The sequence below is a fragment of the Nannospalax galili genome, unplaced genomic scaffold (assembly GCF_000622305.1).
Source record: "Nannospalax galili isolate Female #2095 unplaced genomic scaffold, S.galili_v1.0 scaffold266, whole genome shotgun sequence".
Classification (NCBI taxonomy): Eukaryota; Metazoa; Chordata; class Mammalia; order Rodentia; family Spalacidae; genus Nannospalax; species Nannospalax galili.
The window spans coordinates 2,176,175-2,202,041 of record NW_008355390.1 but is presented as its reverse complement, the minus strand read 5'-3'; the positions used below and the strand labels follow the sequence as shown (position 1 = coordinate 2,202,041).

The following is a 25,867-nucleotide window of genomic DNA, read 5'->3' as shown; positions in this document are numbered from 1 at the left end:
TTCATATCACTGACATAAAAGTTTTAATACTCAAAACATTTGTTGAAAGTCATCAACAATTTAATCAAATTAGAAAGAAACATACAATAAAGAACTCGTCCTTGAGAAAAAACATGACATATGACAGTTAAAGTTCCCTTCTGTGGGAAAATTATTATATTTAAGTGTTTACACTAAAATGACTCATAGTCAATTAGCTAATTGTACCCAAGATGTTCAGTTTTATGGGATTATTATTATTATTATTTTGATACAACTATAGCCCAGCTGGTCTAGAACTTGCTATGTAGACCAGGCTGGCCTTGATCTCTCGCAGAGATTCAGCTACTTCTGTCTCCAGAGCACTAGGATTAAAGGCATGCACCACCATGCTGGGCCTGCAATTGTTTTTTATTTTTTGGTCTTTTTGAGACAGGGTCTCCCTGTAGTCCTAGCTGGCCTGGATTTCGCTCTGTAGACCAGGCTGACCTGGAGCTCACAGAGATCCTCCTTCCCCTGCCCCTGAGTGCTGGGACTAAAGGCTGGTCTCCAAGTTACTATGTAGTGGAGGAGGATAATCTTGACTTGTTATCTTCCTGCCCCCACCTCCTGAGTGTTGGGAGTATAAGGCTGTGAAAGAGGGTTAGTTTTACACTGTGTCGGGGACTGACTCCAGGGCTTCCTGCGCGTTAGGCAAGCACTTGATCAACTAAGCCACATTGTCAGCCCACACAAAGCGCACATTAGAAAATAAAAACTGAGCATACTCACTTTAAAAAATCTTGAAACATTTTAAATGTATACAAAGGATCTAGAAAAATCACTATTAATGATTTATTTCTTTCAAAATTGTTCACTGTTCTAAACAATCCTATTTAACTTAGAAAGAAGACCTACATTTGCTGGTTTCCCCTTTTCCACTTCATTTCATAACAGCTGCCTCTCATAGATACCATGTGGCCCATTCTGGGCTATAACTCAAAAGCCTTCCTGTTTCAGCCTCCACTGATGGGGTCACAGTGCCACCACATTGGCTAGATTTACTCATTTTCTAAGGAATTCTCATTGGCTATGTAGTCAGCTGATTGCTATCTATGATTCTCCAGGTCACCTCCTAAGTGATTGTTGCCTCTTCTGGTAACTTGGCAAAATGAGGGTGTTGACAAACACCAAGGAATTAATTGTATCTAGGAAGGACTCAGAGGAATGTGCATTCTTTTAATGTTCACTTTAACAAAAGTAAGGGTGGAGAAAGGAGTTCAATACCAACTATGTGTTCGTGTGTAAGTATATGTGTGTATATATGCAGGCTTTAGTGTGTTGATTTTCATTAACATACAATGTTAGTGAAAAAACTAACATTGTTTATAAAGAAAAGCATAGTTGATTTAAGTTCTAAGATAGAGGAAGACAAAATATAAAATTGTGAAAAACAACTAGTAACTAAATACTGACAATTTTATGCAGTTTTTAAAAACAATGTTTTATGGTGAAATTATAAGATAAATATTTAGTAGAATGATTTAAGCTAATTTACCACTAGGTTTTCTGAATATGAACAGAATAATGATACCACGCAGACATCAATAGATACCACCTGTCAAGCCCCAAGAACAGAACAAAGTTGGCTTAGCGTTACCAGTCCTATTTTGTAATACCATGTCAACTAAAACAAGCAAATTTAGGGTGTATCTGCTGTCATTCTTCTGACCAGTTTTGAGTTCTTTCTCTGACTAAAAGTGAACTCTTCCAAGCACTTACAAGCAAAATCATCAATCACTATGCCTTTTCCTAGTTTAAGTGGACTTCTTCTGCCTAGGAATAAATAGCATAAGGTTCAAGGGCTCAAGATGTGAGAAACTCACTTGGGTTGCAGTTCTGATAGAACACAGGCATGTTACTTGACCAGAGCTGGCTCCTCACACATTTCTTCTGTTCACTACCCACCTACTTGTGTTTATTCAAACCAATCATTTTATGATTTCTCAGAAACACCTTTTAAGAGGCTACTCTCATACACCCACAATAATAAAAACACATTTCTATTTTTTTCTCCAAAAATTAACTTTTTATATGAAGCAGGATTACTATTTTAGATTTTATATTAACTTTACATTTTCTGTGGGTTTTGATATTAAAAATATCATCAATAAAAACACTATTTTTTTTAATCTTACCAGTTATCTTTCCAAAAGTCATCTATCCATTTCTAGTCACAATTTCTTATGCTTTTCTTATAACACTTAACCTCTGTTATTGTTTGCTTACATTTATTTGTTTGCACCACATCTTTCCTTGTAAGTTCCTTAAAGATTAGATCTTATGTACTTTTAAACTACAATGCTTACTGAATTCACAGACAAAACAGAGATCAGGTGATTGTAAACTAATTTACAACCAAGAAAGAAACTGAAACACATTAAAGCCCAAATGATTGAGTCAAAAGGAGGAACGGTATTCTCACCGTCTGTCTCCAAGGTTTGAGCCTCTGCTTTCTGAGAAAGGAAACTGAGAAGGCTGTTGAAAAGGAGCTCTGATGTCACCCGGAGTCTTTGGATTCTCCTGTCCTCCTTCAGTTAACTGTGCATCTTAAGAAAAGGGAAACGACAGTTTGACAACCTTTTTTTGTTAAGTTCAAAAAGTTTATATCAGAACCTTTTCTTGTTCAAACGCCACAGAAGGAATCATTTGACAAGGAAATATAAACTGTTTGTGAATATCAGCTCATTAAAGGAATGCAAAAGATCTTTGCTATCCAGATGCTGCATTTATCTAACTGATTAAAGTAGGTGCTCCAACAAAATAAACTGTGAAATGGTATTTAGTCGCTAGGATATGCTATTAATCTATGTTAAGCTAAAAATTTGAGGTTTTGACATCCAATAATTCTACATATTCCTAAAGGGATATCTCCAAAAAAGAAAGTAAGAAAGGGAAATAATAAATTTCTTCAGTTTCAAAATAACAACCTTTCTAACACAACAAATATCAATTGCCTTATATCTGTAAATATGGGTAAAGCAAAGCTGAACCAGTTATTTTTAACAGCATCCAACTGGAAACAATTCAAATACCACCTCTAGGTGAATGAACTGTGGCATGTTCACACAATGTAATCTTACAACACTGTGCCAATAGCACATTGATATAACAACAGTAAAAAGCTTAGAAATTACTCTGACTACAAGAAACAAGATAAAAACAAACATGCTAAGTGTAATTCCATTGCATACAATCTTAGTTGATGTAAAGTAATTCATTATAAAAGAAAGAGACTAGTTGGGTGTGGTGGCGCACACCTTTAATCCCAGCACTCAAGAGGATCTCTGTGAGTTCTAGGCCAGCAGGGGCTACAGGGAGACCAAAGACCGAACCATGCAGAAAAAAAAAAAAAAAAAAAAAAAGAAAAGAAGTAGATCAATGGGGTTTCCTGGGAAAGGAGGGTACACAGAAAAGGAATTCAAACAGGTCTTATTTGAATTGTGGTGATGGTTTCAGGTAGTGTGTATGGCAACACATATGTATATTTTATTATGCCCAATACCTCAATGAAGCTGATAAAAAAGTCAAATGCCTTAAAATGTTTTATGTCCCTTTTATGTAGTAACTCCAAGCCTAAGATTTATCCTATTTTTTTAAAAAAGTATAAATATGTACAAATATTTAGCAATAAGTGTTTGTAATATATTACTTCTTTTTTTTAAAAAAATTATTTATTATTTTTATTTTATGTGTATGCATGTATTGCCTGCATGTAGGTAAGTGCACCCGTGTCATGCAATGCCCACGGAGGTCAGAAGAGGCTATCAGATCCTCTGGGACTGGAGTTACAGACAGTTGTTAGCTGCCATATGGGTGCAGGGATTCGAACCTGAGTCTTCTGCAAGAACAACCAGTGTTCTTAACTACTGAGCCATTTCTCCAGCCCCAATATATGGTATTTCTAATAGCAAAAGTTAGATATAGCTAGTACATGTCAGAATAAATAATCTTAAAAGTAACTAAATAATGATATATTATGCCATGGGATACTATGCAACCATTAAAATATTACATAAGAATATTGAGTAATATATTAAGGATAAAAAACAACTTAAAAAACAAATTAAAGGATGAAAATAATAATCTAAAATTGTTCCTTCCCTACTACAGGCATAAAACAATTCTAAGAAGCAGTAGTAGTTCTGGACTATTGTCCTGCCTCCACCAGTGACCTACTAAATAGAGAAAGAGGCAGGCCTAACTGGAAAAACAGAAGCAATCATTAAGCTACATGCTTTACCAGTTACAAATCACTTTAAGAGGCATGACTATATTTGACCTTTATGGCAGAGATTACATGGGGACAACAGACACCGAGCAGACCCCAAATTCTAGGCAGGATTTGCCCAGTCACTGAAATTCTACTAAATTGATTTTTTTCAGTTATATTTGTTTGTTCTTGAAAAATCCTGCCATTCATTACCTTGTATTTTAATGTTGGAACAAGAATGTAAGAATGACTATATTTAAGAATGTGGCAGAGAGTGCTCTAAAAATTGATGTCACAGGATTTCCCTTGATGGAACTTTAAAATACTATCTTTCTGACTAAATTTTTTTTGTACAGGTTCTCTTTGGTACAGTCCCCAAACAAGTATATTCCATGAAGAAAACCACCAACTCCCAACAACGGTAGCAGTGAGCATCATCAGAGTAACATTAATGACGAGCTAGACTGTGTGGCGATGCCTTTAAGCATAAGGAAGCTTTACAACTGCTGCTCTTGCCAATACTCCTGGACAGAGATTCAAGGGACTGACAGCGGCCTGCACTGAGCAGCTATTACAGTCCAAAACCATGCTAAGCCTATGCGTACCTGATTCAAAAGAACCCTGATAAGGCAGTTACTATTATCCCCACTTTATAGATTAGAAAACTGAATTTAAGTTACTGCAAATGGCAAAGCCAATAGGAGGCTAAAGAAGAAGAAAAAATCTGAACTGTGGGCATTATCTGTAACATAAATAGTAACTCTTTATAGTATTATTTGTCTACAGTGTTCTCAATTCGATTCTTGTAACACAGAGGAACACCCAAGCAGATGAAGGTCATGGTTAGTACTTTTCATTGAAGGATGTAGCAATATTCCAAGTCTACTTTTGTGGTGACATTCTAGAACTATTTATTTTAATGGCTAGTCTCCATTAATGCATTATTATATCTCTCTTGAGCACTATAAGGCCACAGAGGAATTTTCTTTTAATTATTTAAAAAAATAATCCAGACTGACTAATCTTACAGCTGAGGATTTATAAGGTTCTTATGTGGATAAGTAGTTAAATTAGTCTTATATACAAGTCAAAAATGACACAGAATGTTTCAAATGTGTTTAGAACTATGACAATAGAACCATAGAACCATATTGATGAAAAGAAAATATTTCAGTAATGATAATAATTACACTGAGGAACATTACACAGTCAAAAAATACGTTTTCGGACTCTGAAATGACTTAGCAAAATCATCAAAACCTGGTATTAAAAAGCAAGATACTCGCTGGGTGTGGTGGCACACACCTTTCATCCCAGCACTTGGGAGGCCGAGGCAGGTGGATCTCTGTGAGTTTGAGGCCAGCCTGGTCGACAGAGTGAGTATCAGGTCAGGCAACCCTGTATCAAAAAAGACAAAATAAAATAAAAAGCAAGATACTATTCGATGGAACTGAACAGTTTCAAATAAACTAGAAGGCTGGGCACTGTGTGCCTGAATTGCTACATGACAGTCAGTACCCGTGAGAGACAGACTAAACAGGGAAACAGAAAATAAAAGACCTGAGTCATTCAAAGCAAGAATTAGAGAGAAAGTCACTTTATAGAACCTGAGTGGAAAGGGTATTTAAGTTGTTATTACATATATTTACTTATTTATTTATTCATTTATTTAATATGTGTGAGTGTGTGTGTGTGTGTGTGTGTGTGTGTGTGTAGGCATACACTTGCTGTGGTGTGCCCCAGAGATTGAACTCAGATGGTCAGTCTTGGCAGCAAGCACATTAACCTACTGAACTGTCTCGAGAGTCCCAGGAAAAGTCAGTCTAAAGAAGTAACACTTAGGATGTCTGAATAAGCTAAACTCCAATCATAAAGAGATTAAGTGAAGAGAATTCCCACCAAAGGAAGAACATGTGCAGAGGCCGTTAAGCCAAACACGAGATAACCAAGATCTTAAAAAACAAAACAAAACAAAACTGGAGCACACAATATTAAGCAAGGAAGGAAACAGCAAGGAATTTGGTTACAGAAGAAGCATGGCATATCACTCAATTTGTGTTTTGTAACACGTATTTTTTTTTGTTCTTTAATATTCCTACAGTTTCCAAAATAAGTTGTATAAATATTATGACAGGAAAGAAAAAAAAAGGGTAGAACTCTCAGCCCAAAACTGAATCAAAGTGATCGAGCTGGACATTTGTGCCTGTGTCCTCAAATATTCGGTAAAATTCACATTTGTTATTAGTTATGCCATCAGCTGAAGGTTTGCTGCTCATTCTCTTCTGCACCTGGTTCTGAGTCTGTTCAGTTTTTGTTTTTTTTTTCTGTATCTTGTTTTTTTTTTTAATGTTGCTGAATTATTATTATTATTATTATTATTATTTTTTTTGAGACAGAGTCTCCTTGTAGTCTGCCTCCTGAGTGCTGGGATTAAAGGCGTGTGCCACCACGCCCGGCTTTTTTTTGTCTTTTTAAGAGAGGGTCTCCCTGTAGCCCCAGCTGTGCTAGAATTCACTATGTAGACCAGGCTGGCCTTGAACTCACAGATATCCGCCTGCCTCTGCCTTCCAAGTGCTGGGATTAAAGGCGTGTGCCACCATGCTGGGCTCTGTTCAGTTTTTTATCCACTAATGCATTCATATCATCAAATGCTCTTACTATAGCCCCTGAGATCATCATGTGGGTTTGACTCTATTCCTTTAATGTGAGCTACATTACATGTTTCTAAGTTAAAACAACCCTTCCTTTCTGGGATAAACACAGCTAACATTGCATTAATAGTAAAAGATTGTAGGCTTTGCTCCCTAAAATGGTATAGAACATAAGCAATATAAAGACAGGTGGATGGAAGAAGTTAAAATTATCCTCATCTACAGGAGGCCTGATCTGTGGTGGTCATCCCAAAGCATCTACAAAATATCTATCAAGAGCAATAAGTAAGCTATAAATGTATATGACCAGATCCCAAATCAAAAAGAACTGCATCTCATCTACATGTGAACAATATCATATAGTGATTGCAAGAACTGGACTCATTCATATAAAGTCAAAGCAAAAAAAAATAAAAACTTAAAAATAACTGTAATAAAAATGCAAAACTTGTACTAAATACTGTTAGAGAAATAAGAGGTGATCTAGAGAAACAAAGATATATATCCTACTGGTCTTTTATTGGACCAAAGATTCAATTCACTGGAATATTAAATATGGTTGCCAGACTTTCCAAAGGGATCCAGCAAATCCTATCATGACTAGGTTGTAGGGGTTTTTTGTTGCGTTTTTATTCTTTTTGTAAAATTTGGTCCTGAAATGCATGTGAAAGTCTAAAGAGGCAAGAATGTCTAAAATCATTTTCAAAATGAAGATGAGGATTGGGGAGATGGCTCAGCAGTTAAGAGCCCTTGCTGCTCCTGATGAAGACTGAGTCCATTTCCCATCACCCACATTGCCTGTAACTCCAGCTCCAAGGAATCTGACATCCTATTCTGGCCTCCACAGGCATCTGCACTCATGTGTACATACCCACACATAAACACACGAAGTACACATAGTTAAAATAAATCTTTAAAAAACAAGAAATGAAGATATAAAGTTAAGGGACTTAAGCTATCTAATGTCCAAACTTACTAAAGTTACAGTGAAACCAGAACAGTGTTGTACAGGCATGAAGCTGGACCTATGGTCAAAAAGGTCAAGAATTAAGTGTACTACTCAACATCACTTGATTTTTGACAAGTGTGTCATAGAAATTTGATACAGAAAGAATAATCTCGATGATAAATGATATTGAAACAGTTGGATATCCACATGTGGAAGTAAATAGATAAATAAGTACATACATTTATTGTACCACAAATTCATTATTGGATCATAGTCTGAAGTGACTACAAGAATGAAACTTCACAAGATTGAATATAAGTTAAAGAAAGATTCCTTAGATAGGGGAATTGAAACACAATCCATAAAAATTAAAAAAAAAAAAAAAAAGTGAACCTTTTCAAAATCTCCAAAGACAGCAGTTGGATAAAAGTAATCATCAGAATGCTAGTAAATGTTTGCGATGTAGCTACATGATAAAGAAATGATATCCAACATGAGTGAAAGTTCTTAGAACTCCAGAATGAGGTAATCTAACCAAATGAGATAATCTAATGAAACACAAATAAATAAATAAGGTAAAGCTTTAAAAGTAAAGCAGAATGCTTAGTCAGCACATAAAAAAGATGACCAGCATAGTTACGCACTAGAGAAATGCAAATGACCCGATGTGACAATGAGATCCTACTACAAACCCACTAGAAGAGCTATCATTTTTTTTTAACTTAGAACAAACAAAACCCCAAAGGTTAGAAAGGACAAGGGGAATGTAAGAAGTGCTTCTTACATTCCTAGTGAGAGCACAAAATGGCCTGCCCACTTTGGAAAAGACTGACAGTTACATACAGTTACAAGTATACACACACTCACCATATACTAACAATTTTGCTCAAAGATATTTAAAGAGAAATGAAAACACCTCCAAATCTTGTATGCAAATGAGGTCAGTATCAATCATCTTAGCCAAATCGTAAGCAAAGCCAATATCCATGAACTGAAACCTAAGGTGGTAATCAAAAACAAAGAACTAATGAGAAAGGAACAAAGAGGGATCTCAGAAGCTTAATGCTTAGTGAAAGAGGGAGGCTTGAGGGATAACCATACTGCCTCACTCATTTATATATCAGGTTCTAGAGAGGTTGGATGATAGGCAGAGGAAAGCAGATCACCTTCCCTAGCAGAGAAGTGGGGGATGTCACTGTGTATGAGCAGGAAGGAACTCTTTGGGGTGATTATAATGTTCTAAAATAGACTGCAGTAATGACTGAACATCTAAAAACACAGTTTCTAGTGTCACAACTACATGGTATTTCAATTATACCTCAAGTTCTAGCAAACATTTAAGAAATACACCCTACAGCATGCTTTAAAAGAAATGAGGTAAAATAGACCACAGTTTCTTTCATTACTTAAAAGAATAATCAGAATTTAAGTTAAACCTAACATATCACAATTACTCTTCAAAGAATTCAAAAGTAGACTTAAGATAACTATATAGAGTATATAAGATATATTGTGTACTTACAGAACACAGTATATGTGTATATAGAGAGTGTGGGTGGTACAGCTATTATGGAAAGAGTTAAATGATTCTTTAAAAAACAGCAGTTACAGCTGGACGTGGTGGCCTTTAATCCCAGCACTCGGGAGGCAGAGGCAGGTGGATCTCTGAGTTCAAGGCCAGCCTGGTCTACATAGTGAGTTCCAGGACAGCTGGGGCTACAGGGAGACCCTGTGTCATAAAGACAAAAAAAAAAAAGCAGTTACTATATGACCCAGAGACTCCACTCCTAGGTCTACAGAGAAAGAAAACAAAAACTTTGTCCTCAGAAGAACCTGCAGGATCCTATCATAATAACAAACAGCTGGAAGCAGCCAAAGTGCCCATTCATTATCTGATGAGTAAACAAAATGTGACAAATCTGCTCAGAGGAATATTATTCAATCATAAAAAGGAACAAAGTACTGCTGCACCCTATAACATCTAAGTGAAAATAGTCAACAAAAATCATCATGTTTGTATAACTTTGATTTACTTGGCCTCTCTATAACAGGCAAATTAATAGAAATAGATAAGATTAGTGGTTGCTTAGGGCTGAGGCTGGTAAAATATGGGAATTAGGTATAACTACTAATTGGTAAAGGGTTGGTCCCTCCCCCCTTCCCTTCCCTTCCCTTCCCTTCCCTTCCCTTCCTTTCCTCCCTCCCTCCCTCCTTTCTTTCCTTCCCTGCTTAGGAGTGAATCTAGGGCTTTCTGCATGCCAAGCAACTCTACACCACCTGAACTATATCCCCAGTCTATGAATAAACATTTCATGGAAGCCTACACCAGTAGAGAACAATGGACATAAAAATGTTTAACAATGTTTAACACCTTAGTAGGAACAAGAGAGAAGCAAATTAAGACACAAAGGGAGGTTACCCACCAGGGGCCTCTCCATGGAAGCCCTCCCCCCCCCCCCCCCCGCACCACCTGCATGTGTTATTGCTGTCCTTAGTCAAATCCTCCTTTACTTAAGAAATCCCAACTGGCTTGAAAAAAATCAAATGCTATTTGCTTCCATTAAATTGAGAAATGTTAAGACACCAGATAATGCCAAGATCTGGCAATGATATGTCTGGATGGGACCTTCTGATAAAATACTGGTGAAATGCAAATTATTCTAATGACCTGACAACAATTTAGCACAGTCTCAAATAACTGAACATTGCCTATACTTGTATTTGTGGGTATATAACCTAAAGTCTGGCAAGTGCACATGAACACACATTAAAAAGAATGGTGGTGGGGCTGGACAGATGGCTCAGCAGTTAAGAACACTGGTTGTTCTTGCAGAAGACCCAGGTTTGAATCCCAGCACCCACATGGCGGCTAACAACTGTCTATAACTCCAGTCCCAGGGGATCTGACAGCCTCTTCTGACCTCCAAGGGCACTGCATGACACGGGTGCACTTACCTACATGCAGGCAATACACACATACACTATAAAAAATGGAATGGTGGCTTCATTAATTCTTTGAAATAGTTACTGCATATATGTAAGTCTATCATATGTGTGTTTAAGTCTATCAGGTTAGATACACCAGTAACAGTTTGAATGAAAAATGTCCCCCACAGGCTCCTGTGTTTTAACACTTTATCCCTGCTGGTGGCACTGTTTGAGGAGGTTATGGACTCTCTAGGAGGTGCAGGCTTGCTGGGCGCCATTTCGACAGTTCATAGTACTGCCCCACTTCCTGTTCTTCCTTTCTGTTTCCTGTGTGTAGATGTAGGATATGATCACCCAGCTTCCTGGCCCTGTGGATGTTGCTGCGACTTCTCCACCATGATGGAACAGCAAGGCAAAATAAACTCTTCTATAAGTTGTTCTGGCCCTGCTATTTTATCACAACAACAGGAAAATAACTTGTACAATAACAAAATGAAACGAGTAAACAAAAAATACTCAGCAAAAGTCCATATATCTACCAGTGCAAGAATGAATAAATTCACACAATGTAATATTGCCCAACAAAGACAATATATGAAAACACTTTGTGCGTGTGTATTTGTTCAACTGGTAGACAAAGGCATGAAAGACAAGGGCAAAAATAATCCTCTTTTGCAACCCAGAACTCATTGTTCTGTGTGACTTTTGATACACACAGGCAGGAATATGATGAGGCAGCTCAAAGTGACGGTGTTGAGAGAAAAGATGGTGTAGGAATGAGGTATACCCAGGCAGCTGGCCCCTACTGGAGGTTCACTGACTTGCAAGACACTGAATGCATGCTACATGAGGAATCTTATCAAACAAGCTGAACATTCACCTGACCATAGCTGCTTCTATATTGATCTCAACATTCTGAACAGGGCTTGGGAAGTAAGAAAGAAAATAACTGGAGAACCAAGATGGCTGTCAGCACAATGGTGGTGACGGCGGTGATTCTCAGCACAAGGGCTTAAAAAACAAGACTCTGGGCCTCTTTATTTTACCACAGATTTTTTAAAAAAATATTTCATTTACTACTTTTAAGTTTTATGTGTATGAGTGTATTTTCCTGCATGCACACCCGTGTCATGCAATGCTGGAGGAGGTCCGAAGAGGGCATTGAATCCCTTGGAATTGGAGTTATGGACAATTGCTAGATGCCTTGTGGGTGCTGGGAATGGAATTCCGGTCCTCAAGAGCAACCAGTGCTCGTAACTGCTGAACCATCTCTCCAGACCTTATTAAGAATCTTGATGTTTCTACATTGCTCTCAAAGTTTTGAACTTAGTACTTGGCAAGTAAGAGAGAAAGATAACTGGGGAGCCAAGATGGCCAAGCTGCTGGCCACCCACGTGCCCCGGTGTCTCCATGGTTTACTGAGCATCATCATTACTCAGTGGCTGTCAAGACCTGGCTGGAGTCCTTAACAACATTAGGAATCTGAGAGAAGGCTACAGAATTCAGAAAATAAGCTAGAGGATACTGGTGTAAAGCTGTCGTGTGAAGCTGTGAAATTTCTCAACTCAGAGAATCTTGGATTGAAGGCCTGTGAGCTAATTGCTACTTGCTGTGAGGACCTAACTTCTGCTTTTTTTTTTTTTTCCATAGTAAAACCCTGTGGAGAATCAGCCTATTGGAGAAGCCTTGGTTCACAGTGGGGTGAGTGTGCTGAGTGAGGCCTGGGAACAGCAAAAGTTGACCTGAATGCAATGGCTGCAAACAACTAATTTTGATGAGGAAAAGAAGCATTCTGACCACTAAGAAAAAGAGAAATCCCTTCTTGACAATCCGAAGCGGTGTGTAAGAAAAATTGAAATTAAGAGTGAAAAATCCTATTCCAAGAAACCTGGTCATATTCTGACCCCAAACCAAGCACAAAAGGAAGGTTCTTACTGTGGCATACCTCTGTGTAAGAATTAAAGATCACTGACACCCTGATCAGATACGATTTCTCTGACACCCAGCTCAATTATATGTACGATAGGTGAGATTTTTCAGTTGCTAATAGAAGACATGAAGCAGGGGATGGGGTGGTAGGGTGAGGGTGAAGATGGGGGAGGAGGTCTGAATATAATCAAAATTTATGTATGAAATTCTTGCAACAATAAAATTTCTTAAAACAATTTTTAATAAAAAGATGAACTGTAACTATTCAGAACAATATAAACAACTTTCAAAAAAACTATGGCTCAGTGGTTACCAGAACTCCAGTTCCAGAGGACCAGATGCCCTCTTTTGGCCTCCACAGTCTTTCCATGACATGGATGCACTTACATATTTGCAGGCAAAAACACTCATACACATAAAATAAACACAGATTTAAAAAAATTTTAAAAAGCAAGTCTCATACACAACATGATTTTTACAAAACTTAACAAAATCATGAAATTAAATAGCATAGTATTTAAGTAGCCACGTGGAAAAAGTAGTATTATAAAGAACAAGCTAAATAATTAACAAAATTTAAAACAATGGCCTGGGGCTAGAAGAGTAGGAAGGTGCCATTGTACTCAAGGCTTGGGGGCACCTTCTTATAGAAAAATTGCATTAGTAAAGTTCTGGTTCAGAGTAGGTGATAGGTTCTTGGGAGATCATTTTACTTTGTGTCCTAGTATGCACGCACAGGCTGGGCATTTTTCATCTGAAAATGTGAACTCCAAAATGCTCCAAAATCCGAACGTTCAAAGCTCTGACAGAAAGCTTCGGATTTTGGGGTATTTCAGAGTTTGGATTTTGGACTGGTGATATTCAATTAGTGAAACTTATGTAAATATTCAAAAATGGAAAGAAAAGCACCATCTCTGAAATCTGAAGCACCTCAAATCGGTGATGCTCAGGTGTATCCCCATTTACAATTGGGGGACGCAGTAAAATTAAATAAGCAGCTGCGCTGTGGCAAATTGGAGCTTTACTTTGATCAGAATCTTGTTTGGGTAAGCATCTCACAGATTTTCACATGTGGAATGCTGACTGCTAGTCAGTAGATTTTTACTTAATTTCTTTTTAAAAAGCAAAAGACTGGCCAGGTGTGGTCCATGCCTTTAATCCCAGCACTCGGGAAGCAGAGGCAGGCAGATCTCTGTGAGTTCAAGGCCAGCCTGGTCTACATAGTGAGCTCCAGGACAGCTAGGGCTACAGGGAGACCCTGTCTCAAAAAACCAAAAAATAAAATAAAATAAAAAGCAAAAGACTATACAAAGAGATACACTCAAAAGAACATGAAAGCAGACTTGCAGAAAAAAAGCTTACAGCTTGACCAAATACAGAATGAGGCTAATTATCATTAGCCACATTGGTCTCAAAAAAACAAAATGCCTGCTTACTTACTGCACTTCAGAAATATCTTATGGAGTTGTTCATTCTGAAAAAATTACCTAAAGTGATGTGACTGCGTGGGAGTCACTCACTGCAGTTCAGGCCTTCAGGATCTTCCCAGGCTGTCCTTCGCAGCTGGTGACACAGCCAGCACATAGTCACCATGACTGGCCAAAGTGTGATGAGAAATGCTTAACTCATCTTTTAGAGCAAGGCTTTTTGCCCAATGAGTCCCTTGTGTTGGTAATATTCTGCTTCTATCTCAAAACCAATCGCAATTCCATGTCTCCAGTGAAATTGCTTCAAAGGTAGAGCATGTTCCAGCAAACACTCATTAACATACACAACATACTATTTTTAAAAAATTTAAACAAGACATTTTAAGGACGTTCTAAACCAAGTTTCTAGTTAAATACTTCCAGAGTGTCTATCCTGCGAACTGGTAATGAATGGTACTTTAAAGTGCCTCTCAGCATTTCATGTGACACTCACATTGAAATTCTCAGCTATGCATTCTGTCCTTGTCAAATTCAAATGACTACAATAATCTGGCTAAAGACATCTTGGACTGACTCCTCTACTAAGAACAAGGGGAAGTCACTCCTCTTAACATCCGCATGACAAAATGATACTCATTCTTTCTTTTGGCTGTGATTCCTATTTGATGATATGTTTAACTGTAAACTGTACAAAAAGCCTGTAGTCAAGGAAGATTAACTATTTGCTAACTACACATATACTTTCGAAGGCTTGTTACTTCACTGAGGAAAAAGATGTAAAATCAAACCCATACCACTAGTCATGCAATGTATTCCTTTTAAAAATTATTATTCTGTTCTGTCAAGGTTTGTGCCTTTAAAAATAAGGCACTGATACAAAGAATAAATGCTTAATATGCAATTTTTAAGACTGGAATTAGGGGCTGGAGAGATGGCTCAGCAGTAAAAAGCACTGGTTGTTCTTGCAGAAGACCTGGGTTCAAATCCCAAAGGCCACATGGCAGCTAACAACTGTCTATAACTCCAGTTCCAGGGGTTCTGAAGGCCTCTTCTGTCCTCCGTGGGCACTGCATGACATGGGTGCCCTTATATACATGCAGGCAATACATGCATACACATAAAATAAAAATAAAATATTTTTTAAAAAGACTGTAATTAAAATGGACCTAAGTAAACCCATGTTCAATATCTAAATGCTTTGAATACACTTAAAGTTACATTGGTAAAACATACAGCAGATTTGTTTAAGGCTTGCCACTCTTTTACGGTGATCTGTTAAAATGTTGTATCAGGTCATTCCTCTGCTGAAAGATGTCTAGTGACTTCCTTCCCCTTCTAAACTCAGCTCACTCACCCACAGTAGCCACAGGGCTGCTGACAGAGAGCATCATGCCCAGAAAACTGCATGACCAGCTCCTGAGCCAATTCAGCCTTTAAGTTACATCTAGGTGAGGGCTTCCAGGACACATCTAAACTCTCATGTACATGGCTCCAGGTTTTCCCTGAATTCTCTGCTTCATTTTTATTTAGCACTTAGTAATAGGATATTGGTTTTTGTTGTTGTTGTTGTTGTTTTTGTTTTTGATATTTTTGAGACAGGGTCTCCCTGTAGTCCCAGCTGTCCTGGAACTTGCTATGTAGACCAGGCTGGCCTCGAACTCACAGAGATCTGCCTGCCTCTGCCTGCCAAGGGCTGGGATTAAAGGCATGTGCCACCACACTTGGCAGTAATAAGATACTGTAACACTGAATCACTTTGTCTGTCTCACCAATAATGGGTAAGCTTTGAGGCAAAAGCAAGGCCTTTTTGCCTGAATGCTCTATTCCCCCAGCCTAAAAGAACAACTGGAATACAGCAAGTGCACTCCACAAGCAGGGCCACAGCACATCATCTCACAAGAGGTTTTGGAAATAAACAAAACTGCAATCTTCACTAGATGTGAAAACACTGTGATAACTTCCTCAGTGACATGCTGTCCCCTCTCCTACAGGCTGGCAAAACACTCACCCACCTTCTCTCAGGTAGAGAATCCTAATCAAGTAGAACTACTTAAAACAAGTAATACTCTGATAATAGGGGCACAGTATGAATATATGACACAACTTTACCTGCAGTGTTACTGGGAAATGTTTTTCTCACTCTTAAATACCAAACAAACAGCAGAAGAAAATGGCCATCTTGCCACTCTGAGGAGCAGCTCCACCAAGATGGTCAGGATGGCAGGGCAGGAAGAGGGAAAGCACAAGAGGCCACGTTCTGGAAACTAACTGCCTAGACTTCAAAATTGCCAGTGGGTGAGATGAGACAGCTTACCACTTAAGCTACTTTTAATAAGGTCTTCAATGATATGCATTTTAATTAACACAAACGTTTTTCAACATTTCTTTGTTTCCTACAGTGTGCTACATCAAATGAAAAGGAACGACGGTGCAGTCACCTGATGGAAGCCTGGTATTTTATTAACTTTTCCACTCTCCATGCCTGGAGAATATGTTCCATGACAAAGAAAACAGGTGTTTTTAACATGAGTCAATTTTCTCATGCAAACATTATGAACATCCCCATGAAGCCTGGCTATTCTTAAGAACTGCAAATAAACATAATCAAAGTAATGTTATGTTCAGTCCAAATGAATGTAACTTAGCTTGTAAAATTATACTCGAAATCCCCATGTGCCTATGATTCTCTGCAGAATAGTAAGTGCTCTTCAGAAGGAAAGATGGAGACAGGAAAGTGTGTTAAGAGAGGAGGAGAAAAGGTCTCAGGACCAAATGTACTCAAGAGGTGATGAATTAAAAAAGGTTAAAGAGATAATTATGTTCCTTCCACATACACTCTATAAAGAAATCAGAAAGGACACTATCACTCATTACAAATGTTGCCTAGATGGAAGGGGGGTAGGGGACAAGAGGTCAATGACACCTTGAGTCAAAGGACTTTTTGATTTTTAATTTAAAGACAAACCTTCAGTTAGCAGCAAAGTCAAAACTTTATTTAAACACAGACAGAACTCAAGTTCTCAGTAACTATAAGCCAATGGCCATCTCCTTCTACCAATCTGATGAACCTGAAATTTCTTGCAGAGTTATATAATTACTATTCTGTAATATCAAAAGAACTTTCTCTATCCATAATGGGACTAAACTAGATGAGGTTAAAAAGTTTTACTATAGGCTTAAAACTAACTCTACATGTAATATAGTATCTGCAATATATCATAACTAGCTGTCAACATTTTTATTAGCTATCATTTTATAGATATTTTATTATACTTAAAATCTGTTTTTGTAAAATATAAATTAGTCCCTTCAACCATGGTTCCTTTAAGTAATGAATCACAAGAAAAGCTTAAAAGTTAGAATGATAGTCTCTGATGTAGCTTATCCTAATGTAGGTCAACTGAATAAACATTATTCATATAAAATGAAAAAAATTAATTCCCCAAATGTAACAACCATTATGTTTAAAATTACACACACACACACACACACACACACACACACACACACACACATATATACCACAAACAGTAGAGTCTCTGTTCCAAAAGTTATCTAAAAAATAACTAAAATAATAAAAACTGTACACTGTGTGTTAGGGCTTGAGTTCCATGTCTCAAGCCCTATTGTTAAAATATCAATAAGCCCCATAAATTTAACTGGTCCAGACTATAAAAAAAAAATGTCTAGTCTATCTGTTGGAGGACCCACTTTTCCAGTCTCACTAGTCAATCCCCTGGTGATAGAACCACTCCCAGGAAGGCAGGTTCACCTTAAGTTATGCTAAATAGATGGGCAGAATACCTGGTGTGTTAATAAGGTAGTGAATATTTCCTGTCTGGAACTAGCTCAGAGCCCTGCAGAACTTCAAGACCAGCCACAGCCATGTAGGTCTCCATATGTCTGTCTGCTTTCCTGAACTGTTCAGGAAAGCGTAATTTCTCCTTTTCTTCTTCATACTTTCTTATTCTAATAAAATTGTAAAAGCTTCTGTTTGGGTCCATTCTTAAATTCTTTTATGAATGAGACTAAGAACCCTCTAGGGGACCCTCTTTCTCCCCGTTTCACTATGAAGTTATATCCCCATTTTATGGAAGAGAATACTGAGTTTAGAGCAGTTATGTGATTCACCCAAAGTCAACTACCAGTAAGCAAATGGCAGAGTTAGCATCTACACCTAGAGCACCTGTTCTGCTCAGAATCACCACACAGCCATCTCAGTCCTTGTCAGCTTTAATCCATCTCCAGGGTCTCCAGATAAGCGCTGCTTTAAAGTACTGACTTTGAGGAGCCTCAAACCCATAGAAGGATCTCAGCATGGAGTTCCTTCTTCTTTTTTAATATTTTATTAATTAGTTTTATTTTTTACGTGTATGCATGTATTTCCTGCATATAGGTAAGTACACCTGTGTCATGCAATGCCCACGGAGGTCAGAAGAGTCTGTCAGATCCACTGGAACTGGAGTTACAGACAGTTGTTAGCTGCCATGTGGGTGCTAGGATTTGAACCTGGGTCTTCTTCAAGAACAGTCAGTGTTCTTAAATGCTGAGCCATCTTTTCAGCCCCGAATATAACTTCTTAATATCTTTTTTATCCCAGTTATCCTGATCAGGGTTTTTAAGTAAATGCAATTAAATACCAGTTATTGTCAATAGCGCTAACTCAAATACTTTCTCATTTAATCATAAAATGGGTATTATCCAATTACTAGGATGAGGCGCAGTAAAGTTGAGTAACTTGTAGGTACGTAAGTGGTAGATCTGGGAATCAAATTTGGGGCAGTTTGGTTCTGTAACACATTTCATAAACATTACCCATAAAGCCACCAGAGTGTCAAAACAGTGCCTCAGTCAGCCAGTGTCCTGATCATCAGAGACTGAATGTCTATGAATCACTGGTTAAATGTTCTGCACCCAGAATCAGGCAACACACACAAATAGAATTAATTCAAGTCCTTGAGGACCCCCATTAGACTCTGAATAAGAATGCATTCCTGGGGTACTCCAGCCTCTGGCAGTTCCTGTTGACAAACTTACCAAATGCATTGCTTCTGTTACTACAAGGGAATAAACACCCTGGATTTTCCTCACTGGAATAAGGCCTTTTAAAACTTTTTGCAGGAAAACCTCCATGATTTTATAAGTATCAAAAAGCTGAAAAATGTTATTTTAAAATAAGTTTTGTCCTAGTAAGAACTGGCACCAGGCCTTTCATTTTGTTGCAGTCAGCAAAATTATAAACCTATAAAAATTCAAACAGTAGTCAAGGGCGTGCATTTTGAGGTAGTTCCATGTGTGGTGAGTTGATTTCAAACCCATCCTTTATACCAAAAACATGTTTTAACCTGGATCTGTCAGAAGAAATCACTTTAAAAACTTTTAAGCTGCCATAAGCTGAGAGGAGAAACAAATCCAAGTAAGATTTTACTAATTATTTACTTGAAAACTGATTTCCTTGGGGGGGGAAAAAAAAAAAAAGGAGATTATTACTGATTCCTACTTACCACCTTGCTTTACAGTGCAAACAAACTCAAGAACCTGTCATTCCTAACCCTGTACTATCTAGATCTTTGCAAACTGACATGAGGGCTGGTTGGTACACCCAACACACATAACAAGCAAGTGGGCACAAGGACAGTTGAAGGAAATGGGAACTGGGTCAGTAGATGGCAGATCTTAACTGGTTCAAACTTGAATTAAAAAGCAAGCACAGAGGAGAGTTTTTAATAACCCTTAAAAGTACAAGAACAAAAAACTGACAGCATATGAAGTGATAGGTCCTAATTCAGGAGGATGTGCAACTGAGTCGCATCATCATCTAAGAACTTATTAAAAATTTTCAGGGGCAGGAGAGATGGCTCAATGGTTAAGAGCACTGACTGCTCTTGCAGAGGACCCAGGTTCGAATCCCAGCACCCACACGGTGGCTACGAACTGTCCTTAACTCCAGTTCCAGAGGAATCCGAAGCCCTCTTCTGACCTCTGCGGCACTGCACAACACGGGTGCACTCACATACATTGCAGGCAATACACTCATATACATAAAATAAAAATAATATATAAAATATATTTTTAAAATTCCAATTAACCATACTGGCAGCAGCAGGCATCCCTTCTATAACAGCACACTGAGGGCAATGCACTTCGCATTTCCTCATTTAATTCTCTTGATGTTCCAATGATGTACATGCTACCCTTAGTTTACACAGCAGGAAACTAACGACCAGACTTTATTAAGAGTCGATGTGAAGAGTCTGGCTCAAATAGAAACTGTAAGATTCTAAAGCCAGCATTCTCCATGCTACTAATTACATGCGGCTATGATGCTGGCTACCTCTCATGTCTACACAGGTAAGAGAGAAATACTGATAATATGCCACACTGAAGGGTTCTGCAACTGTGGATTTAGTCAACTTTGGATGGAAAATATTTGGAGGAGGATGTCCTGAGAGTATACAAGACTTTTCCACTCATTTGCCATTACTCTCTATAAACAATATAACACACAGCTTTTTATACAACATTTATATTATATTGGTTTCTGTAAACATTTTATATCTTAAATACAGGGAGAATGTCAGTATCTATGAAAATGTCACTCACTTTATAAGGGACTCAAGTATCTGTGTATTTCTACTGGAGAGCTTGGAACCAATAAGAAGTTTTACTTCCCATGTATTCAGTTTCCTAAGGTCAACTATGGTCTAAAAATATTAGATGGAAAAGTTGAAATAAAAAATCCATTGTCTTAAATTGCACACTACTATGAGTAACATGAACGTTCACTCCATTCCCACCTGGTGAGTCATGCCTTTGTCCAGCGTGACCATTCTGTGTATGTTAGCTGCCCCATTAGTCAAGAGGTCACTGTGCTAGTACCACATTGCCTATGCTCCACTAACACTGACTTTATTTAATAATGGCCCGGTGTGTGTTCAAGGAACCATAAAGTACTCCATTTAGTGAAAAAGCAAAAGCTCTTTATTTGATAAGGAAAAATCTCAACGGCTGAGGTTGCTACATTATTAGACAAGGACAAATCCATCCCTGAGATTATGAAGAAGAAAAAAAAATTGTATTAGTTTTGCTGTAATACTTCAAACTGAAAAAGTTATGGCCACAAGGTGTAAGTACTAAATCAAGAGAGAGGAGTCACTAGTCTATGTTTAGGGTAAAGCATAGAAAGATCAATTCTGCCGTTTCAGGGATCAACTAGGGGTTGAGACATATCCACCACAAAAAGGGGGAAACAACTCTATTTGTTTCTTACAATTTTGGTATAAAAATAAGGTTATTATAGTAATCCCAATTTAACATCAAAGCAACCAAAATAAAGAGAGACTATGTTATTAAATGACTGACAAGCTAAGAAAAGAGCATTCCGTGATCACCAAAGTTTTGGTTACATGTGACTTTTCAACAAATGCTGTAAGAATATTCTCTATTCCTAACAGAAGAGATTCAGAAGCAAACTTAGAGAACATAGCCACTGAAATGTAGCACACTTACTTAAGGAAATCATCAATCTTGCAGGGACAAATGCTACTTGACAAGTTGAAGTTATATTTTAATAAAAGAATTTTGTATAAAATAAGCAATTTTTAAAAGGAGCCTTCATATATTATATTTTCAAAGGAATTACTTTGAAACAATTCCTATTATGAATTTATAACAGAACCTGTCCTTTAGTTCAATGATATTCTTTGTGCATCTCTTAACAGCAAAAACCAGCTCTCCTCTGAGATATGGTCAATTTTCTTATACAGACAATTCATGGTGGCTTTTAAAGTGCAATCATTTTCTTTATCACTAAACTTTGAACGTTTATATCTTTAAATGGTTAATAATAAATTAATTCTTATGTATGGTTAATGAAAATGACCCCACATCCCTTAAAACCCAGGATTTATAGTCATAAAAATTTTCAAAGAGAGTAAAATGAAATTTTATTATATTTGTAGTTCATTTATAACTTCTTTCAGAGTCGTACTTTTCTTATTTTAGTTTCTGATTTGATTTCCCTTAAGTGACACGTAAAAGAAGCAACTAATTCCGGGTATGAAAAATCTTGATTGTAAAGGGAGAGTTTCTGTTTCAAAACTTCAATGTGGTGCTGGGAAATACACACAATATTCATCAATCCCCAAATCCATATTGCTTGAGAATTAAGATCATTTGTAAAACTGATATATACTATTTCACATGAATTTAAATCAGGAATATTCAATTACTACATACATACTTTAAAAGCTTACTATTCATTGTAACCTTAACAGATATATTATTTTTATTGTGTATCTTTATGTATCCACCCATCATCTATTTCCATGCCAAGCAAGATAGTTAACAAAGTCTTTTAAAAGAAAATATAAAGCTGCTTCCCTCAGCCTGCAGGACCCACAGGCCTCGCACCGACCGTCAGGCCTCTCTCGAGGATAAGTCCATCACTCCCTCTGTACCTTGACTCCCTCAGCCTCATGCACCCTCCCATCTCCCCCACCAGTCTCTCCTCCTAGCCTTGGTCCTGTCCCATTCCTTGTCTTGGGGCCCCAGAAACCTGGAGAACTGCTACTGCTTCCTGATCCTCTTCATCCAGTCCAACTCAGTGCCTTCTCTGGACTCCAGGAGCCCTCTGGGCCTGGCCCTGCCCTCACCTCCCTCTGCTCCTTGGGACTGCACCAGCCTATTTCCAGGACTCTGGCATGGAAATTTCCAGGGGCTGACCTTTCCTCCTCCCGATCCTTTGTATCCAGACCAACCCAGCTCCTCAGTGCAGTACCCAGGAGTCCTTGGGGCCACTTCCTGCCCCCATCTGCCTTTGCATCTCTGGGTGGCAAGGCCACCAGCTGCCCTAGACCAGCATCTTTCATGCGCCTGGCTCCCAGGCCAGTCCAACACCCAAATTCCTGATGCCAAAATCTTTCCTGGAGGGATCCAGACATTAGGAGAAAGCCTGAGAGCATCTGACCCTCATCTGAATTGGGCCTCTGTGGGAACTCCTGAAGACAAAAGCAAACTGGCAACTCCAATATAAAATCAAAAGAGAACTGGAAGCTTGGACAAATCAGCTTTTCATGCCCAAATAGTAAACCACAAAGACACATAAAGTTCACAAAAAGAAGCAGACCTAAACATGAAGGCTTGAGTCTCACACAAGAATCAGAAACTATAAAAGAAATCCACATGTCAAAATTACAGTGAAAAAATAGTAACATGAAATTCCCAAATAATATATCCCCACCTTACAGTGAGAACCCCCTAGAAATAATGCAGGACATGGAACTCAAAAGAACAATTATAAACATGATAAAAGAATTCAGTGAATTTAAGATACTAAAGAATACTCAGGCTGAAATGAAGAAGGAAGTAAAACACTCAGTAAGCCAATTAGAAATGATAGGAGAAAGCCTCACCAATAGGATGAACAAAATGGAAAACAGACTACTAAGACTGGAAGATAAAGTGGACAAACTAGACCACTCAAGCAAAGATTATGAAAAATTTAAGAAATCACAAGAACGGAATATGCAGGAATTGTGTGACACCATAAAAAGACCAAAGTTATGAATCATAGGCATACAGGAAGGATAAGAATCCCAAGATAATGGCATAGACCAGATCTTCAACAGAATCGTGGAAGAAAATTTCCCTAAATTAAAGAAAGTCATGCCCATACAACAAGAAGCATATAGAACACCAAACAGACAGGACCAGAAAAGAAACTATCCATGGCACATCATAGCAAAAACACTAAACATACAAAACAAAGAGACAATATTGAAAGCTGCAAAAGAGATACAAGTCACATATAAAGGAAAACCCACTAGGATTACAACTGACTTTTCAGTGCAAACTATGAAAGCCAGAAGAGCCTGGACCAAAGCATTCCCAGTTTTAAATGACCACAGATGCCAACCCAGATTACTATACCCAGCCAAAATGTCTATTATAGTCGAAGGGGAAAGAAAAATCTTCCCTGACATAATTAGGCTGAAGGAATTCATGTCCACAAAACCAGCCCTTCAGAGAGCTCTGGAAGCAATACAAAGAGCTGAAGAAAGGAATGACTATACCCAAGGGGTTGCAGAAAGAAATTCAATTAAGGTATAACTGTGTAAAAGTGCAGCTATATCAAGAATTTAAACAGAAATAAAAATGACAGGATTCAATACTCATCTTTCATTAGTAACTTTAAATATTAACAGACTGAACTCCCCAGTCAAAAGACACAGACTATATGAATGGATTAAGAAACAAAACCCATCTTTTTGTTGTCTGCAAGAAACTCATCTCACTTTCAAAGACAGACACTATCTTAAAGTGAAAGGATGGAAAAAAAAATATACCAAGCAAATGGCACTAAGAAGAAAGCAAGTGTAGCAATTCTAATATCTGAAAAAATAGACTTTAAATTAAAACTAATCAGAGGAGACAAAGAGGGCCACTTCATTCTGATAAAGGGAACAATGAATCAAGAAAATATTACAATCATGAACCAAACTCTGGTGCACCCAACTTCATAAAAACAATATTACAGGATTTTAAGACCCAAATTAACCCCAACTCATTAATAGTAGGGGACTTCAATACCCCACTGCCTCCATTAGATAGGTCAATAGGGCAGAGAGTTAACAGAGAGAATCTGATTTAAACAATACCATATATCAAATGGACTTAAGAGACATCTACCAAGTATTCCACCCAAGCACCAAAGGACATACTTTCTACTCGAGCACCCCATGGAACCTCCTCCAAAATCGACCATATACTGGGGCACAAAACAAACCTCAACAAATACAAAAAGATTGAAATAATTCCATGCATTCTATTGGACCACAATGCAAGAAAGCTTACAGTCAACACCTGAAGAAGCCCTAATCACCACATGAACACATGGAGATTGAACAACACACTCCTGAAGGATGGATGGGTCAAAAGAGAAATTAAGAAAGAAATAAAAGTATTCCTGGAATTAAATGAAAAGGACAATACAACACAACAAAACAAAGCTTTAGGGACACGCTGAAAGTGGTCCTTACAGGGAAGTTTATAGCTCTAAGTGCCTACATCAAAAATTCAGAAAGAACACAAATAAATGACTTAACACTCCAACTCAACACACTTGAAAATCAACAGCAAACAAAACCCAAACCCTGCAGACAAGAAGAAATAACAAAAATCAGGGCAGAAATCAATGAAATTGAATCAAAGAAAACAATACAAAGAATCAACAATACCAAGAGCTGGTTCTTTGAAAAGATAAACAAAATTGACCGACCGCTAGCCCAATTAACCAAAAGAAAGAAAGAGCACCTCCCAATTAACAAAATCAGAGATGAAAGGGGAAACATCACAACAGACACCAGAAAGACCCAAAACATTATAAGGGAATACTTTAAAAACTTATACGCTACTAAATTTGAAAACCTAAAAGAAATGGATGGTCATTAAAATGGATAGGATTCACAAAACTAAACCAAGAAGAGATTAACAGCTTAAACAGACCCACAACACATAAAGAAATTGAAACAGTAATATAAAACCTCCCGACTAAAAAATGCCCAGGACCAGATGGATTTACAGCAGAAATCTGTCAGACATTTAAAGAAGATCTGCATCCAATACAACTTAATTTATTCAAAAAAATAGAAATGGAGGGAAAACTTCCAAATTCCTTCTATGAGGCCAGCATCACTCTCATACCAAAGCCTGGTAAAGATACAACCAAAAAAGAAAACTATAGACCCATATC

The 25,867-nt window shown here is 37.7% G+C and overlaps 1 protein-coding gene and 1 non-coding gene across 2 annotated transcripts in view; one reads left to right on the top strand and one right to left on the bottom strand.

Moving 5' to 3' along the window:
- Positions 1 to 25,867, bottom strand: part of Nrip1 (nuclear receptor interacting protein 1) — a 180,594-nt gene that overhangs the window by 127,286 nt on the left and 27,441 nt on the right. Inside the window, exon 3 of the mRNA XM_029555784.1 lies at positions 2,444 to 2,567. The gene's annotated coding sequence lies outside the window, so the exon portion shown is untranslated. The remainder of the gene's footprint in view (positions 1 to 2,443; positions 2,568 to 25,867) is intronic.
- Positions 11,362 to 11,488, top strand: LOC115067611. Its single transcript, XR_003846998.1, has one exon. It is a non-coding gene; the product is annotated as a small nucleolar RNA SNORA40 (small nucleolar RNA).